Genomic DNA, 19,076 nt, shown 5'->3' with positions numbered 1-19,076 from the left:
CATCCTGGTGGTTGTATGGCTTTTTCCCTTATCCTGATTGGGACAACCAAGCAATATCAAATGTGAAATTGTGATATTTCCCACTAACCAGAGCATTCGAAACTCAACATGCAAAGGAAAGTTGTCCTCCTATCCCAAATGGTTCTCTGGGAAGCTTTAGACGAGCATCACAGCTTAGTTGAAACAACGTGGCATTAACAAAAGCCTAGGGCGCATATAACCAACAACTAGCGATATTTATCGCTAAATGGGGTTAGTGAGTTTTTTTTTATCGCCAAGCACCACCAGATATTATCGCAAAGATAACGTGCTATTAGCAACGCTTATCTCTAAAGTGATAAAATATCCGGCAATAGCGGCGAAATGCGTGAATATTGCTGAGAATACAGCAATATTCACGCATTAACGCCAATAGGGTCTTAGCCATAATACCCACCTCCTCCCATTGGATATAATGGCTAAGAACTGGTCTGAGCAGGCGTTAGCTTTTGGAGATATTCTCGCTTAGCGCGAATATTTCCAACGCTACGCCTGCGTTGATAATAGGCGATTGTGATGTTAGCAACTGTTTTTAGTCGCTAACAGGATGGGTACGCCCACTTTGCATGTCATTAGCGATAAATATCGCTGACATGCAAAGCGGGCCCCAAACCGCTCGCTATCGCCTCAAAGCTGTTGCTAACATCAGTTTGCTACAGCTTGCTAATAGGGCGATATAATTATCGCCGCGTAGCGGCCCAAAATGGCCGCTAAAGCGGCGATAATCTAATATCACCAGGCTTGGTAATATGCCCATAGGTTCTATACTACTCTGTTATCACATTTGCAATAAATATGTCAATGTTCAGCCAGAGTTGTGGTTTTATAGCAAAAAAACACTTTCATAATATATCAAATATAAATATGTTTAAAGGAAAATGTGATGTTAAATAGTAAAACTAATTTAATTGCAACACAGTAAAGACTTGGAGTTTCTGCATTTAAGCACTATGCCATGCTACTGATCGTGAACACCGGACCTCTTCTCAAAACAAGAGACAAAAAGTAACACAGAACAAATCCTGTATAATGGTAGTTGGCTCAAGCAATGTTTGCAAACACATACAGTTTTCAATCGCTACCCAGATGCGAACACTGTACTCTAAAATGGAGAATCACAAACATCTAACCAAAACCGTGTTAGAATGTTGCATGTTTACAAACTTTTGCAATCGCAATTACAATGATCACAAACATTCAAGCCTGTCTGAAACAAGCACCATTAGAACAAAATAAATAGTGTAGCAATAACCATGCAAAAGAAATGCAAATCAAGGTATAATTATTTAGGAATATTAACCAATATCCTGATTTAGGGGTATTGGCTAAGACCCATAAAAATATGTAAATATTGCGACCTGAGGTTCCTAACGACTCTAGATCAATGGCACATCAGACAGATGACCATAATCAATGACTACGGGGGACAGACTTCAGTATGACACATAGGGACAATGGCATATGAGCACAGCAAGATTAAAGGACAGTGAAAACTCAGGCCTCTCTCTATCAGGCTAGCACACATGCCAATGAGATACTGAAACTTTGCCTAGAAAGGCTGGGTCAGAGGATCATAAAACTAATAAAAGGTAAGTAAGTGCAGGGAGGCTGTTTGCTGCACATGCAAGTTCACTACTCAGCTCACCTGTTAATTTTATACATTGGTTCTTGAGGTGGCTTTCCCCCAGTCCATGGTGCCGGGCAAAGAGGAATTCTAGGCACTATGTAAATGCCTCTTTAGAGGCTGTGGACTTTCCCACAGCCAAAGTAAGCAGCAGTATCAGGGCAACCCAGAAGCAGTTCAGTAGGGCTTTTCCAACTTCTTCGGAGCCTAGAGGAAATGGGAAAATGCAGCTCCATAATGTGGAAGCACAACACCAGGACCAAAGGAAATCTGCATCAAATCTGGCGTTTGGCAAGCTGGAGGGCAGTCTTATGTTTATGTTTACAAGCCTGGCAAATATGTAGCAACCAATTGGAAATAGAAGCCAGTGCATGCTACACAGCATGAAAATCCTTACAGATGCCCGAAGAAGCTGTGGAGGGCTGAGTCTTCCAAGTGTGGAGCACTATGCTGCGGCCCTCCACCTGTCGCAAGTGATCTACCTCTTGCCAACTTACAAGGACCCCCCTGTCTGCGTGTCAACTGAATGCCAGTTGATGCACCGTCTCCCCGATCTGTACCTGATATACAGTCCAGCTAACTGGGGGCCTCACCATGGCATATCCCTGACTCCTCCATTGTTCGATACCTGTGTTACAAACGCGGTCTCTAGTGGGCAGAGGTTTGCACCCTGTCCAAGTAGGTACCCTCACTCTAGTCAGGGTAAGTAAGTTACATTCTAAGAATAACCAGTGCTCACCCTCTTCGTAGCTTGGCAAGTGCAGTCAGGCTTATCAACAAGACCAAAACCACAAAAATAACCCAACATACACAAATCAAAATATGAGTTTTCCAAGATTAGATCAAGTATGACTTTTAGAAACACAATAGCTCCAGCCCCGCTATTTAGCCGTCCTTGGTATTGATGACTCCACAAAGTCATTCCGGCCTCAGGAGCGGTGACTGGTTTCAGGGGTCACGGAGACCCCGGTACAGTACCTTATAGTCACCAGATATAAAGACAGTGCAAGATATAGGGGAGGTGAGGCGTTGGGGTACTGCGGTACTGCTGTCCATGTCTTTGGCACATCAGCACTCAAGGACAGTGGATTGCATGAAGGAGGTGAGGAATCACTGAGCAAGTGAGGCAGCAGTTCCTGGTGGTGGTGCACAGTCGGGTTGTCACTGACGCCTGGGGACTTTGCTGGTGCAGGGGAGTTGATGCGGGGGTTGTCGAGATGACCCTCGGTTCCTTACTGCTGTGCAGGGTCAAAGATAAAGACAGAAGTCAAGCCATGAGGTTTTAGGCTTACGGCTTTGAGGTCGACCTTTGGGCCACTACTGCAGCCCCAGAGTCAGAGCGGTGCGTTACGGATGTCATGGCAAAATGCTAGAGACTCCCGCAGTGGCGGTTCTTCTGAGGGCTGTGTTTTTGTCAGAGTCTGCATTGTAAGTTACAGTCATTGCGTCGTGTAGGGACCACAACTTTGGTGCAGGCAGCAGCACAGAGTCGAAGATGCAGCAGTTGTCAGTTCGGAAGCCGCTCAGCATCAGTTCTTCTTGTTGCACAGGTACTCACTTCAAGGGCCTAGGAACTGGATTTGTTGCCACTTGGCAAGCAGGACTCCCAGCAGAGGAGTCCAGGTGCTACTGGTGAAGTCTTTGATGGTCCTGAGACGTCCAACATGAGAGGAGCTGAACTCAATTCCCTGGGAGAAAGTTTAGAAAGCAGGATGGAGAGAGCAAAGCCCAGTCTTCTCATTCCCAGGACAGAAGCAGCAGGCAGCAAGCCAACACGGCAAAGCAAGTACCAAAGTGGCAGTCCCTCCTGGCAGCACAACAGCTCTTCTTCCTGTCAGAATCTCCTAAATCCAGAAGTGTTCTGAGTGGATGTGTAAGAGGTCTAGTACTTATACCCAAAGCGGCCTTTGAAGTAGGGAGACTTCATAGAAAGGTCTTTGTCGTGCACAAGACCGTGACCTTCCTTGCCCTGGCTCTAAACACACTATGTGGCATGGCAACTTCTTTGTATGAGGACAGGCATGACTCTGTTTAGGTGAAAATGTCCGCTACTCCCACTACTCTCGCTCAAGAAGGCTCATCACCCTGGTGATGGGCCATCAGGATATTCAGGGCACACCTCAGCTCCCAGTGTGGGTGACTGTCTAGAGGGAATTCACAAAGCCCAACTGTCATCCACCCCGGATGTGTATCCTAGGGGCAGGCACAGCCACTAAGTGGTTGAGTAAGAAAATGCCAACTTTCTAAAAGCTAACTGTTCAGATAAAGGGATGCACTCCTGGTTTCACCGTATTTTGTTCCTCTTTCTCATTTCATCGAATTTGCGTGCAGAATGGCAAAGGTGCCTTGCCCATTTGGCACTTAAGAATAAATGTAGATAAAGCAAGGGGCGTAACTACGCCCCAAACCAAATGCACAGCGAAGTATGCTCCATTAGCAAACGTAATGTCATTTCAACCATTTAAAACTGCTTCTTCAATTCTTTTACTCCTCTTCTTACATGTACCGGCATTTTCAGAACTGCTATTCAAAAACAAACTTCACTAAAAAAAAGATGCTTTTTAATTGGGAGCCCAGAAACACCAAACTCCAATTTTCCATCTACTCCTGATTGGCAGATAGGCGTGTTACAAGGCAACTCCAAAGCTAACCTATGAGACACATCCGCCTTGCCATAGTGAAGCATTCCTGGAAGTAAATTCTAAACACAGGAAGGCTGTTTCTCAAAAGTTTATTCCACACAAAGATCCCATCCTACAGCAATCCAACATCAGCCTCAACTGAAGCTCCTCAACTATCCCAACCTCCCCTTGTGGAACCCCATGACATGCCCAAGATCCCTATATGACATAGACAGATGACATACTTGAAATTCCAGGCTGGAAGCTTAAATTATGATTAAGGCAGAAAGGTATGGATGCCACACATAGTGAAAACAAATTGAGCAGGTGTTCAATTCCAGGACATGTAACACCCACATATACATGTACTACCTTTTAACCCCTTGGGCGCGGCCGCGATTCTGCGCCTGTGCGGCACATTCCGATCGCGGGTGCGGTCATGACAGCTGGGAGCCGTCATCAGCACACGAGCACTGTGTGCCATGATGGCTCCCGGCCGTCATCAGCATGAAAGGGGTTAAATACACTGGACCTTCCTCATGGGGCTACCAAGGGCCTACAGTAGGGGTGCCTTACATGTAATAAAGGGGAAGGTTTGAGCCTGGCAAGTAGGTGGACATTCCAAGTTCACATGGCAGTTTAAAACCGCCCACACCGGCTCTGCGGTGGCAGACCTGAGATGTTTGAAAGGCTACTCCTGTGGATGGCATAATCCATGCTGCGGCCCACTAGTATCATTTGAGTTGCAGGCCCTGGGCACACATAGGGGCATATTATCAAGAATGGCGATAAAATTATCACCGCTTTAGCGGCAAGAAACTGCAGCTAAAACGGTGATAATGGGCTTGATAATATGCCCTTGTGAATTCCCATAGCAGACCAGGTTCTGGTGTTACCTGGGCTGCTATAGGAATTCACAAGGGCATATTATCAAGCCCATTATCGCCGTTTTCGCTGCAATTTCCTGCTGCTAAAGCGGCGATAATTTTATCGCAGTTCTTGATAATATGCCCCATAGTTCACTGTACTATGGACTTACTAGTAAATCAAATATGCCAATCCTGGAAAAACCAAATGCCATTCTGTTTTAGACACAGAACACACACTGTAGCTCCAGTCAGCAATGGTAAAGTGCCCAGAGTCCGAAAATCAACAAAAATTAGGTCCAGCGCACAGTGAAAAACATAAGGTAGGAAGCATAAAAAAGGCAGAGGAAGCCACAACAAAATATGCCAGGTCTAACACCCTGAAACACTGGGTTCTTTTACAGTCATGGTCTCAGGGTTTTACAATTTGATAGTGCATCATTTGCTCTCCTAACCATTCTTGGCACAATTGCACACTAAATGGAAGGATGTACCACATATGGACTATATGGAGGAGGACTGGAGAGATGTTATCAGGGAACTGGACAAGGTAGTACAAAACCCATGGAAGAAGCTCACCCTTTTCAAGACACTCTACGCCTGGTATTGTATGCCCAACAAGCTCCACTCGGTTGGTCTGCTACCCCACGCAGACTGCTGGTGATGTCACAGCTCTGATTCTGATGTTTCACATTGTCTACCTCTGTTGTGAACTGAAGATGTTCTAGTCCATACTCTGGACCATACTGACTACCATAATGGACATGTGCAGCCCTCTGTCTTCCAGAGCCTAGCCATTCAGCATGACACAGCTGACCTACCTACCCTTACTAACTCCATATGACGCTTCTTGTCGGCAACCGTAACGGCAGAAAAGACCTTCATTTTGCGCCACTTATGCTCCTCCCAAAAGCCAACCCATTTGGAATGGCTTATGGGAATGTAAAAAAAAACACAACATATGAACATCTTATATGATTCAGGACAGGACAGAGACGTTTGACCAGGTGTGGGGCATATTCCAGGACGCATCCGAGACCGATGTTACCTGAGAGGTCAACAGGGATTAACCATTAACAGAATTCCTGGACCGAAGTCCATGGGCCGGAATGCCTAGCCATCCCCTCCCCCTGTGCCCTGTCCCCCTGCCTATTCTCCAACTTCCTCGCCCCTCCCACCGTTTACCAGACCTCATTATCTCACTATACTAACCCTCCCCCAGGGTACCAACCCTTGCATTCTGAAATGCCTCCTCCCTTTTAAAGGTCACATAATACAAACTCTCTTACCCCCACAATACTGCCCCCCACCACCCTTGTAGTTACTTCACCTGTGGGTTTGGCCTATATGTTGTCACTTTATGAACCCCAGTTCTATTTCTCCAATACTTCCTCACAGCATGCTATACTGTTTTGTACCCCAGGCATGGTATGATTGAGGTGTTACTTGGCACGACTGTGTACTAACCATTGTATTCTTCCACATTTTCCGCCGCCAACCGCTCATTGTCCGATGCTTCATTTCGTAGTCTTATGTGTCAAGCTGGGGCTCAAGGTTTAGAGCTCTCGACAGCTCAAGCCCCATGGTCTCAGACTACTGATGTTACTATGACTGCTGAAGTATGTATTTCTGCTCAGAGCTGTTTTCTACCTCAGTGACCAGGCTGTATTACTGCTGTATTGTTCTTTTACTCTGCTTCCAATAAAGAATTGCAGCACACAAAAAATACCTTACAGGCTACAAGCAGTAGGAGACCAATGAATGGCTTCATCAGTCTTTGGGCGTCCTTGAGAAGAATCAGGCCCACACGCTATGATTACAGCCCTCTGGTCTTCCGTTATATAAAGCTGTTGTACATTTTTAACTGTGTTTTAGATGCAAACACAAGCACTAATTCCCCTCCATGCTCAGTACATGGTGTGCAATGGGAAAATTACATCACCTAACTTTATTTATACACTGTAGCATTAGCATCAATGACAAATCTGCATGATAATACACACTCATATGTATTGGAAAATTATTTAGGTCATTTTCAGGGACCAAATAGTTTCAAAGTATAAAGCTTATTCCCGAATTGAGATTGACCATCTCATCCTCCCTGCAAGATTGTGAATTTTTAATGGCAATGACATAAGAGACAGAAATAAGAGACAAGAGAGTCTGGCACTCTTCATGATTAACAAACTTTGCCACTCAAATATATTCATGTTTAAACAGATGCTAATAGGAATAGCCTTGTGAATAGGCATGAGAAGGCGCAATTTAACTACATTATGACCGGCAGAGGATATTAGGATAAAGAAAGCAATTCAGGAGTTAGGATCCATGGAAACGTTGTAGAAAATGCAAGTGATCACATAGCAGTCAAGGGAATGTTCAGGGCCAATTTGTGGTGTATTCAGTAGGCCACGCATTAACAATTGTGTCCTCTAATATAAGCGCTATCTCCAGACTACGGACAATTTATCATGCATATTTGACCCTGTTCATATTTTGCATAAAGTGGATCTTGTTAGCAGGAGAGGAGTCGAGGCTGATAACTTTATTTCTTATGCATTGGAGCAATATGCCATCTGTGTCAAAATATCGGTTTTGCACCTTTCCTCATTAGGGACACAAGTTACATTATCCTCTTATCCCGCCCTCGCTGTAATTCATTAAACATCAGGCAGCTCTTACACTGGAGACACCCATTTCAATCAATTAAGCTGAACCAAAAGGCCCTCCTCACACCAATTATTTTTAGGTCGAGCCTAGCGGCAGCGGGCATGCACTGCTCGCTCCGCGAGGCATGCAGTAATAGAGTATGCTGTGTAAGCCTCGCCCGCTCTCCGCCCATACTTTTCATTGGCTGGTGTCATTGTCCTTGATAAATGCAGGCTTCCGATTTGTTATGAGGCTTGTTAGTCCCTCCTTGTTACCACCTTGCCTCAATTTGTTACCACCCATGAGGACTCGATCTTTTACTGTGACCTAACTCAGGAGCTTTCATTACCAGTTCCGAGAATTATTTACTTCAATAAGGGACACAGCACGCAGAGGTTCTAGCTTCGGTAACGACAGTCGCTTCCTAACATAATTAGCATTTCGTTTTCAGTTTGTTTTTTTATTTCAAACTTTAATATGGAGCGCTGCTTCCACTTCAGGGACACCGCACTCAGTTTATTTTATTATTTTTTTCAATGTAATACAGAGCGCTGTGTCCACTTCAGGGACACCGCGCTTGGTATATCTTATTATTTTAAAAAATGTAATACCGAGCGGGGCGCCCGCTTCAGGGACACCGCGCTCTGCAATGTAATAGGTGTTGCTTGTGGTATTGAAAATGACAATGTCTTTACATTTTTCATAAAAGGCATTGCCATTTACAATGCCAATAGCTCCAAAACACACTTTTGCCAGACCTATTGCATTGTAAATGCTTGTTTGTGTCTTTGAGACACTCTTACCTTCCACTGGTTGCAGAACCTCAGCTGCATTTTTTTCAAACCATACTTTCAAAATACTGTGTTTTGGAGTTAAGGATTGATTTCTAGCCGCCTGAGGGGCAAGATTGGAGTGCCAGGTAAGACAGAGAGAAATTCCTGACTGTGAGGCGGTTAATCTTGGTGCTTGCTAGAGCAGCTTTGATGGAGTCAAGCTAGCTCGGAAGTAGCTGGGGCTGCGCTTCCAGGGCAAAGGGAGCAACTGAGTTGAGCTGGAACAATATGTTGCAGCGGAGGCAGCAGGGCTTTATCACGGACCGAGGAAGCATACATGGCAGGGGTAGGTTGGCCTGTCTGGGCATGTATTTCTCCAATTATTTATCCTTTCGGGTGCCTACTATTGAAGAGGAGGGATTGGTGTTTCCAGCCACAAATGTACTTGTTTTATGTTGAGAGGGACTGACTATTGGTCTTTTTCTAGCCTTTCTGGTGGGAATTTTCACACATTATCACTGTCTTTCTTCATCTGGTTTGCCATGGAAAGCAAAAGGTCATCCAAGAGGGGTCATATTCTATCTACTTCTTCTAATGATTAGGCTCCAATTCCAGCTACAAGATCTAGGTCATCAGACCCCAGTTGTCTCACTAGAGACACACCGTGTCTGATGGGCCCAAACCCCGACGCCTGGAGCGACTCCTGGTGGCCCACGGCCCTCGGAAACCCGCCAACCCCCACAGACCACGCACGCAACCTGGGAATCATCCTGGACTCCGAGCTCAAAATGGACGGCCAGATCAACTCTGTCTCATCTTCCTGCTTCCACACCATCCACCTCCTTCAAAAGACCTTCAAACGGATCCCCCTCGAACACCGAAAGACAGTCACTCATGCCCTGGTCACCAGCAGACTCGACTACGGCAACGCACTCTACGCTGGAATAAGCAAAAACCTCATCCGCAAGCTACAGAAAATCCAGAACGCCGCCGCCAGACTGGTCCTCAACCTGCCAAAACACTGCCACATCTCGCAGCACCTGCGCACACTCCACTGGCTCCCCATCGAGGCGAGATCCCCCTTTAAGATGCTCACCCACGCACACAAGGCCCTCCACGGCACCGGACCAGCATACCTGAACAGCCGACTCAAATTCCACGCACCCCAAAGGACCCTATGATCAGCCCAGCTTTCCTACGCTGTGGTCCCCCGCACCAGAAAGACCAGATCGGGTGGCCGCTCCCTCTCCTTCCTCGCGGCCAAAGCATGGAACGCCCTTCCGCTCCACCTCAGACACACAACATCGCTCCCCATCTTCGCAAGAAACCTCAAAACCTGGCTCTTCGACAGACCCCCTCCTTGATGGAATGGAACCTGCACCCCCCACCCCTAGCGCCTTGAGACCCTTACGGGTGAGTAGTCGCGCTTTAACAAACTCCTGATTGATTGATTGATGGCACGGGTGGAGATCTAACAGATTATTGAGAGGGCAGTTACCAAGGCAATTTCAGAGAAGCCTAAACATAAGACCAAGAAAGCAAAGGGTGCTGCCTCACCTTCACCCAAAGATTGTTCTCCCTTGGATGTGGAGACCCAACAACTTCTTCTGGGAAATATATCAGATTGAAGGAGATTCTACATTTTATGGCCCATATCAGAGACCATCTAGGCCCTCCACCTTTTCAGTCGGAGGACGAGAGTTTATTTACGCAATATGCTAAGAATTTTGCTTTGGCAATCCCTTCCATGAAAAAATGATGGATTTGGCATTGGGTAATTGGAAGGATTTGGGCAGAGAAAATGTTCCTAGTTATCTCCAGAAAACGTATATGCTCGAGCATGCAGTGAAATCCACATCCCACAACATCAAAGTAATCGCTATTCTAGCCACCGTGATAGGTAGAACTTCTATAAATACTGAGGATTGTACTCAAAATGATCCATAAGATAGAAAGGTGGGCAGCACATGAAATAAGGTATTTGCAGAAACGAAATTTAGCATTGAAGGCCAGTATTCATTCTGTTTATGTAGTGCAATTTGTTATCAAAGACTTTGACAATGTAGCAGTAGCCATCCAACAAGGAACTGAATGCTTGGAAATGTTTTTGGCAATGAGTACAATTATTGCTGCATTTCCGTCGTTATTGCTGGTTATCGCCGTCTATCGCAGGATTTTACATCGCCTGTGAGCTAAGCGTTGCTGATACGCTGCTGACACGGCGATGTATTCCAGCAATAGACGGCGATAAAGAAAAACGCGCTAAGCGCGTTTAGCGATAATCTCTTGTCCTTGTTAATATGCCCTCTAGAGTGTTAAAAGCACTGTGCAACCTTAAGTGAAAAACAAAAAGATTTTTAGATGTGAGATACTCTTTTTTTACAATACGTAATTCTTCTTTGTGCGGTACCTAGTGAAGAATAATAGTATTTTTTGTAAGTAGAGTTGAATTTAAGAGGGGAAAAAAACACTATTACCCTAGCCTGAGAGGATCGGTATGTGGGATACACCTAGCTCTCTATCGGTTTTAATTCCATCCCGATTAGTCCAAAATATTTTGTCTAGGTTCTACAATTGTGTCCTCCGGACCCCCAAATGGTTCTTTAGTTATCCAATATAATCCAGATCTCTACTTCGTATGTGGCACCTCAAATAAGAGGAGAAACGCCACTTGTGTGTCTTTTATTTGAAGAATTGGTATGGGAGGGAGAAAATCTCATTAGAATTATAATACCTTCATTAAATGTCATTCAGCCTGTAAAATATATCAGTATTGTCCCAGAAATAATCCTTAGTCAAACGCTTACCAGCTTGTGAGCTAGTATCTGTGTTACTTGTTGCAAGTACGGCGGCTGCTAATGGATCCGAGCGTACTTCCACAAATAGAAAAAAACACGTGGCATGTTAGTAAATGAAAGAGGACTTCCATATACGTGATCTCCAATGTTGTGCGCGGCGGCAGCCATTTTTAATGGGTGACTGTGATTGAAACCTATAGCTTCAAATATAGTCGTGTCCTGACTATCTCTCTGTCATAAGGGGAAATAGCTCCCTTCTTATGTGTATGACTATGATTGAAATGTGCAATGATAAGTATGGTCTGGTGTCTCTCTATTGTGTTGGTAAATGTCCATCCCTAGGATCCTGCCTAGTGATTATCAGTATAAGCATTAAAGGTAAGGCAATTAGTGGATTGAAACCGTGTACTTCACACCATACATATCCAATCTGTGCTTTCTTGATGTAAGACATTTAGTATAATATATCACTGGATTTACAGTTGAGAGTCAGTCTTTATGCAATTTGAAGTATACAAGTGAAAAGAGTGAAAAGTTCATACAATATAACAATATTCTTGTGTGTAGCTGTAGGGTATCTCCCGTCCCCTTGTTTCACTGCTCTCATGTGCTCGCCAATTCTATCTTCTAGACACCTGATATTGCTGCCAACATATCTCTTCCAGCATTTGCATTCAATGATGTATATTACAAATTTCGTGTTGCAGTTCATGTTAGATGTTATTGTGTACAACCTTTTGTTGAGGCCTTCAAATTGTTTCTTGCTGCCTTGTGTCTATTTGCAAACTGCACAGTGGCCACATTTGAAAATCCCAATGTATGCAGTGTCAACCAGTTGCCCCTGTTTTTTGATGTTGGGTAGCTTGAACTTAATAAATTCTTAAGGCATTTACCCCTGCGATAAGTAATGCCTGGTCTATTGGAGATATAGTCATCTAGTATTCTATCTGCTTTGAGTACATACCAATGTTTTTTCAAGCTGTGTACTAGTGTGTTAGATAGTTTGCTATATTCCATAAACAGTCATATTCTGTTATTCTCTTTAGATTTCTTAAAATGTTTGCTTAAGGTGTCCTGTGTATTCATGTGAGAAATTCTATGTCTAGCTCTTGTTAGAGTATTCCTATCATAACCTCTTCTTTCGAATCTCCAGATCATGTCTTGAGTGCATTGTCTGAATTATGAATTCTGGTTCAAAACTGCAGTTGCGTCGTGCTCGTATCTGTTCGCCATATGGAATGGCCCTGATTTGATGTGTTGGTTGTGCATTTGTTGCGTGTAGAGTAATTGCACACAGTTGGTTTACAATGCAGTCTGCTATGTATTTTATTGTCACAAATGTAGAATACTACATCCCAAAAGGTAACCTTACTTTGACTGTATTCAAAGGGGAATATGATATTTAGTTCATTGTTAGTAAGGTGCTGAAAAAATTCACAGAATTTCTCTGTTATTCCAGTTCATATCATTAGACAATCGCCTATATACCTCCCCCAGTAGAGTATTGAGTAATTCCATTGTGAACCATTAGAGCCCCAGATCCAAACCTCCTCTAGCCACCCCATGAAGAGGTTAGCATATTAAAGAGAGAATCTGGAACCCATGGCCACTCCCTGTGTCTGTTTGTACCAAGTATCCTCGAATAGAAATATGTTGTTATCTAAAATTAGTTGTGTCATGTTCATGAGCATTTCAGTGTGGTCCCACGGGCTTGCTGATCTTGTGTTCAGAGTACATTTCAAACCATATAGACCCAAGTCTTGTTATATACCCGTGTATAATGCAATGACATCTAAGGTGACCAGTGTCATGTTTGTCTCCCAGTTTATGCCTGTCAAAGTTCCCAAGACCTGTTTGGTGTCCTGTATGTGTGAAAGTAGATTATTAACCTACGGTTTTAGGATTATATCTACATATTCTGAAAGTCTCACTGTAGGTCCGCCAATCCCAGATATGATGGGTCTACCTGGCGGAAAGGGGAGATCGTTATGTATCTTTGGTAATATGTATATACATGGAACACTGGGGCGTTCTGCTCTTAAATACATGTATTCCTCATCATCAAATAGGCATAGATCCTGCCACAGTTTCAAGTGTCTAGTGATGTTACTCGTCATACTCCATATAGGATTGTTTGGTAGAATTTCGTAACAGTTAGGGTCATTGAGTTGTGAATAGATGTCCTATTTTTACATTGGTTCACCCTTAGAGTGTTAAAAACACTGTAAAACCTTAATTGAAAAACAAAAATATTTTTTGATGCGAAATACTTGTGTAAGTACTTGTTTAAGTAAAGTTGACTTTAAGAGTGGAGAAAACACTATCACCGTAGCCTGAGAGGATCGGTATGTGAGATACACCTACCTCATCATCAGTTTTAATTCTGTCCCAATTAGTCCAAATATTTCATCTAGGGTTTACGACTGTGTCTTTCTGACCCACAACTGGTTCTTTATTTATCCAATATAGTCCAGGTCTCTACTCCATATGTGGCACCTCATAAAAGAGGAGAAACACCACTTGTGTCTTTTCTTTGAAGATTTGGGATCAACTATATTGGATAACTAAGGACCCTAGAAGAAATATTTTGCACAGTGTTTTTAACACTCTAAGGGTGAGCCAATGTACAAAAATGATTTCTTAAATATTAATACAATATGGTGGGCACAGGGAAATCGCTCATGATCACTTACTTAAAAATTATGAATCATCAATGTGAAAGTACTTATCACAATTGTCATAATTACAGTAATTAGGAATATAAATTGAGTCTCAACAGAGACATAGTAAATGCATAACTATGCACATGGGTTTCCACTGCACCTTCCTACTACAATGTAATCTACACACATGTCATTCTCATGAGCCAGTTCACTAGGTGATGATTACATAAAACGTATTACCACATATTACGTTATAGCAATCTCGTTGTTTATACTTTTCTTAGTCCAGAGGAAGCCACGTGATAACTCTTCCATCAATGAGACAAAACATGTTTTGGCCAAGTCTAAAGCAATGGAATCCAAACCTTTGATCATGAAGTATCATATCTGAACAAACGAACAGTAAAGAACAAGAGATAAAACCACACCTCATACTTTGTATATTTTGCACTGTACTCAGCTGCGTGTGCTGGGGGGCTACTTATTTGCTAATTTGTTGGTCTAGACCATACGCTAGAGAGGAGGGGGGTCTCTCTACCTCTGTAGCACCGCTATTCACATTGTATTACTGAAACATATTATTGTGTGGACTGTCCCCTTTGGGTGCCAAATCCCTACACATATGCCACAGTTTCTTTTTAATGAATGGAGTTTTGCCAATTTTTCACTGCGCTGTCAAAATATATGCACTGCGCCATCAGAATGTGTTGCTATTGTGATTTATAAATTGATATGTATTTACTTGACACTTTATTTTTGCATCTCTTCTTCTTTGTCTGCATTTGCTACATTTGGGCTTACCTATCTTTTTATTGATTATCTTTGTTGCGTTTCCCTTTCCCCAAAGGAACATTTCTTTTAATACATCATTACTTACCAATTGTGGCTTCTTTTAGAGTGGCTAAATCTATCTGTTTTTTCTTAACTTTGGACTGACAACAAAGGGTGTGAACCCAACTTCGGCCTCTTTAAGCAGATGGATTTGATCTCTGATTGCCTTGAAATATAAATCTTCAGGACAAGTACCTCTTCCAAGTATTCAAGGAAAGTTGATTAGGGGTATGTCCTTGTCTAGGTCAGAATTACCAGGTGCCTCAATTTCGCAAATTTGTAAAACAGCTACGTGGGCATCTCCTTCCACCTATATCAATCATTATAGAATTTCACAGGACATAGAAATAAGATGGTGTGTTTGAGCCTAGAGTACTGTAATATATGAAGTATAAAGGACTTTGCATTAAGTCAAGGATTGCTTTTCTTTCAATAAAGACCCTCGTTGGGGGTTGAGCAGTCAACTGCAGTTCCCTATGCCTGTTATCCCGTATTAGCTCACATTTGTAAGGAATTCAAGTGAGGAAAGAGTGAGGAGGTAATGATATGATTACTTACCTGGTAATTCCATTATTCAGAGTCATACTCTCTCACTTATTCATGCTTCCTTCCCATACTCCATCTAGAGGCCAGAATAACTGAGATGTTTTAGTCTGAGCTTTCATACGAATCAGGAGGATGGTGGGGGGAAGGGCCTTTTATTTCATCTATTTAATTGAATGGGTGCCTTGAGAGTCAGCGATGCCTCATGTAAAACAAATTTAAACGAGGCAGTAGGACTTAGAGTAATACAATTAATGGGTAAGTTGTTAGGACATTCTTTATTCTTTTTAAGTTTATCATAGGGTTAGTCATTCGGCATAAATGTTTGCCTGTACTTCAATAACCCCTTTGAGCCTTCCAGCAGGTGTGTAGTTGAAAAAGATGTGAAAAAACTAGGTAACATAACAATGGCACTATGAATGTTACCTATTGTATCAGTTGGTGCTATTAGAGTTAGTTTGAGGTGCATAATAGATATTTTGTGTCTTACTCTCCCTTTTTTCCACAGGAAAGAATCCCTTGAGATTAAATCTGACAAAATAGGCGCAGTGAGTACAGTGCGTAGAAAACTACAGTCAGAAAAATCAATAGGTAACATTCATAGTGCCATTGTTATGTTACCTAGTTTTTTCACATCTTTTTCATTTGCAGTAGTGTATTACTAAGACTTGGTCCTGATGAAAGCTGAGCAGGGGAGCTGCCCCTGAGATAGCAGAAACATGTTGACCATTATATCATCCTCTTAGGACAGTTATTAGGTTGCACTGTCTTACACTCTATTTTTAATCTTGACCCCATGATTTACTCCCCAATAAAATTATTCCTTTAACTCACATTCTATTATGAACTTTTGTTTACACATTCTCGGTTGCACTGCAAATTTCTCCTGATTTCTCACACCATTTACCCACTCTCTGTTTGTGAGGTCGGATCCGCCTGGGTGGTCCTAGAGAATTGGAGTGAACACACAATTCATCAGGTGTGCCTCCTTATCTGGACCAGGACCTTGCCAACCAATCCCAGATGACGAGGCTCCGCCATATGGGGGGGCTGATGGGATTCATTTCCACTCATCTGCACCTTTATATCTAACTCTCATTCCACCCTCTTTTTTCTTCATTCTCACCATTCTGGGAAGTTCAGTCCGTTTACAGATCCTATACAGCCTTTCTTATTGATAACGATTAGCTCACTACTCCATAACCCTATGTTAGTGGTTAATCCACTGGTTATTTGTTATTTTTTATTGTTGGTTATTGGATTAGGCCTGTGTTCTCGGGAAAATGTTAGAGGAATTTCCTCCAGTTTCTTGTGGAAGATTCAGTTAATAGCATTTAGGTGGGATTATTAGAGAGTATTCATGCAATTAGAAAATGCAATCAACAGATACAGTAGGTTAGTTGGCAAGGAGTGATTGCATGTAGGATATTGTGATAAAAAGTGAATGATTAGGTAGACTAGAACATGTTAGATATTGTTATACTGCAAGGGATGTGATTTGTGAGGAGAGGTATGGTTAGTATGCTGAAGTATAATAGAGAATAAGTCAGACTTGCAGTTACAGAAAATGCTACACTCATAGGTGTCAAGGTATGCAGAGAATAAACTCTTAGGAGAGGATCATTAAATGGAAGGAAAGGAGAGAGAATAATCACTAACTATGAATCAATGTCAATTTCTATGCAGATTTTTAGGAATACGGTGACGTGGTTTTGACAGAGTATGTAATCAGTGGATGTGTAAAGAGTAGAAGGAAAGGTTGAGGGTTGTTACCTGAGGGTAGGTGATATACGTTGTTTCCTCTTTGGTTGTTTTGTTTGGATGGCATTGGCACAATTTGTTCATTTTTAGGTTATATAGAGATCAAAGAATATTTAGCTTCTTGTAACCCCACTTTATTTATTTCTTATATGAGGTATGAAGTTATGTCTTATATTCAGAGAGCTGGTAGCCATTTAGATTCATCTAGTAAGATTTAGAGAAGTGGACTATCTTGAGGATTTGCATTGAATTATTCTGTTATGAATTATACTGTGACAGACATATGGATGGGGTGTTTCTAGGGGATGTGGTGCTCCTGAAAATAGTAAAGGGTTGTTTGTAAATTAAGGCTGCTGTTTTGTGTGCTTCTTAATCTTAGGGGGGTCCTCCAAGGGCATCACTCAGTAGGCACAAAATGCCAGAAAGTGAGATCATATATATTCTCTGTCGGATCACGCTGGGAATAAACGGGTCTCATCCATTATTCTGGATGCTAAGTGAATCTGAGTGGCTCTGGTCTTTGCAGATATGTCATTCCATAGTTTTGCAGCTTGAATGATAAAGTAATGGCATCAATATTTTTGTTCTTGTAAGTAGGAATTATTACGCACATTCCCTACCTAGAGCATACGTCCTTGGACTGGGAGTATTTGTTAATTTATGCTTAAATGAAATTTGGTCCTATACATTTATTGCTCTGTGTGTGATGCATAGTAGCTCCAAGCCGGATCTTCTTGCAACTGAGAGCCAGTGTTACGCCTCAGGACTGTTGAGATGTGGGTTCCTATAGTTACACTCAGAGGTAGCCTTGCTGACGAGTTTTTTCTGCTTGGAGCCTTGTGATATTGCTATCAGAATGCTGTTGTATAATCAATTAGCATAGTCAAGTATGGAGTGGATGAGTGATGGTTTTGAGGAGTCCAAGAGGACAAAATAGATGTCTTCGTGTTTTCATTGTGTAATATGTTCATTGAGTCAGCCTGTACACTTGAGTAATAAAGTGACAAAGTATCATCAAAGAAGATTCACATATATCGCATATCTTCAGCAGTGTTTCACAGAAATCCCAGTTCCTCTAGCTAGAAAGATAGAGGATCATAATTTTCTCATTCACCACAGGTCAATAATATTTCTAATTTTGAAGCATTTGGCTTGAGGTGATTCTGTGTTGTCCATTGATCAACAGGTTTAAGGCGTTTGTTGAGTTCTGATGTTAGAATGTTTTCTAGTTTGAGAATTATCTGAGTACCATCTGCATAGTTGTAGCCGATATGTTTACAACTGTTGATAAATTTTAATAGTGGTTTCATGTATATGTCACAAATTAGAGATGAGATGATAGATTTGTGTGGAATTTCTGTTTTTATGAAGCAAGGATTTGAATAAAAAGGGTGTATGATTCAGGTAGGGCTGATTGATGCCATCAATACTGAATTCTTTCAGTCTGAAAAGTAAGGTATCATGTTCTACTGTGTCAAAAGCTCCTTAGCAGTTCAAGAGTAGTAATGCAGCGACATAATTTTTGTCAGCTGTGTTTTTATTTCACCCCAAATTTAGATGAGGACGGATTCGGTCAATCTTCCTGGCCTTAATCCTTTTTGTAATTTGTTTTCTTCTGTGAATTCTGAGGTCAGTGAAAAGGCTCCTGTTGCCACAAATTTTCTAATGAAAGGTAAATTAGAGATTAGGCTATAGCTGTTGAGGTCCTGGGGGTCCAAATTGTTCTTCTTCAGTAGTAGATGTATCTATGAATTCTTAAATATCTCTGTGAAACTTCATGGATTTAGGAGCTAATGATAACATATCTGACTGGGACAAGGGCAGATGTTAATTGAGGGATCTTTTATTAAAAAACTTTGTGGCTGGACTGCAGATTTTAGTAGGTCTGTCAACTCTGAAGTTGTAATT

General features: G+C 42.3%; 1 protein-coding gene across 1 annotated transcript in view; it reads left to right on the top strand.

Moving 5' to 3' along the window:
• The window catches only part of LOC147718900 (gamma-aminobutyric acid receptor subunit beta-4-like), a 790,247-nt gene that overhangs the window by 111,932 nt on the left and 659,239 nt on the right, over positions 1-19,076 (top strand). The window lies entirely within an intron of this gene.

This window comes from Lissotriton vulgaris, chromosome 4_1 (assembly GCF_964263255.1).
Source record: "Lissotriton vulgaris chromosome 4_1, aLisVul1.2, whole genome shotgun sequence".
In the NCBI taxonomy this organism is placed as follows: Eukaryota; Metazoa; Chordata; class Amphibia; order Caudata; family Salamandridae; genus Lissotriton; species Lissotriton vulgaris.
Note: the sequence above shows the minus strand (reverse complement) of the source record. Positions and strands in the feature narration are given on the sequence as shown.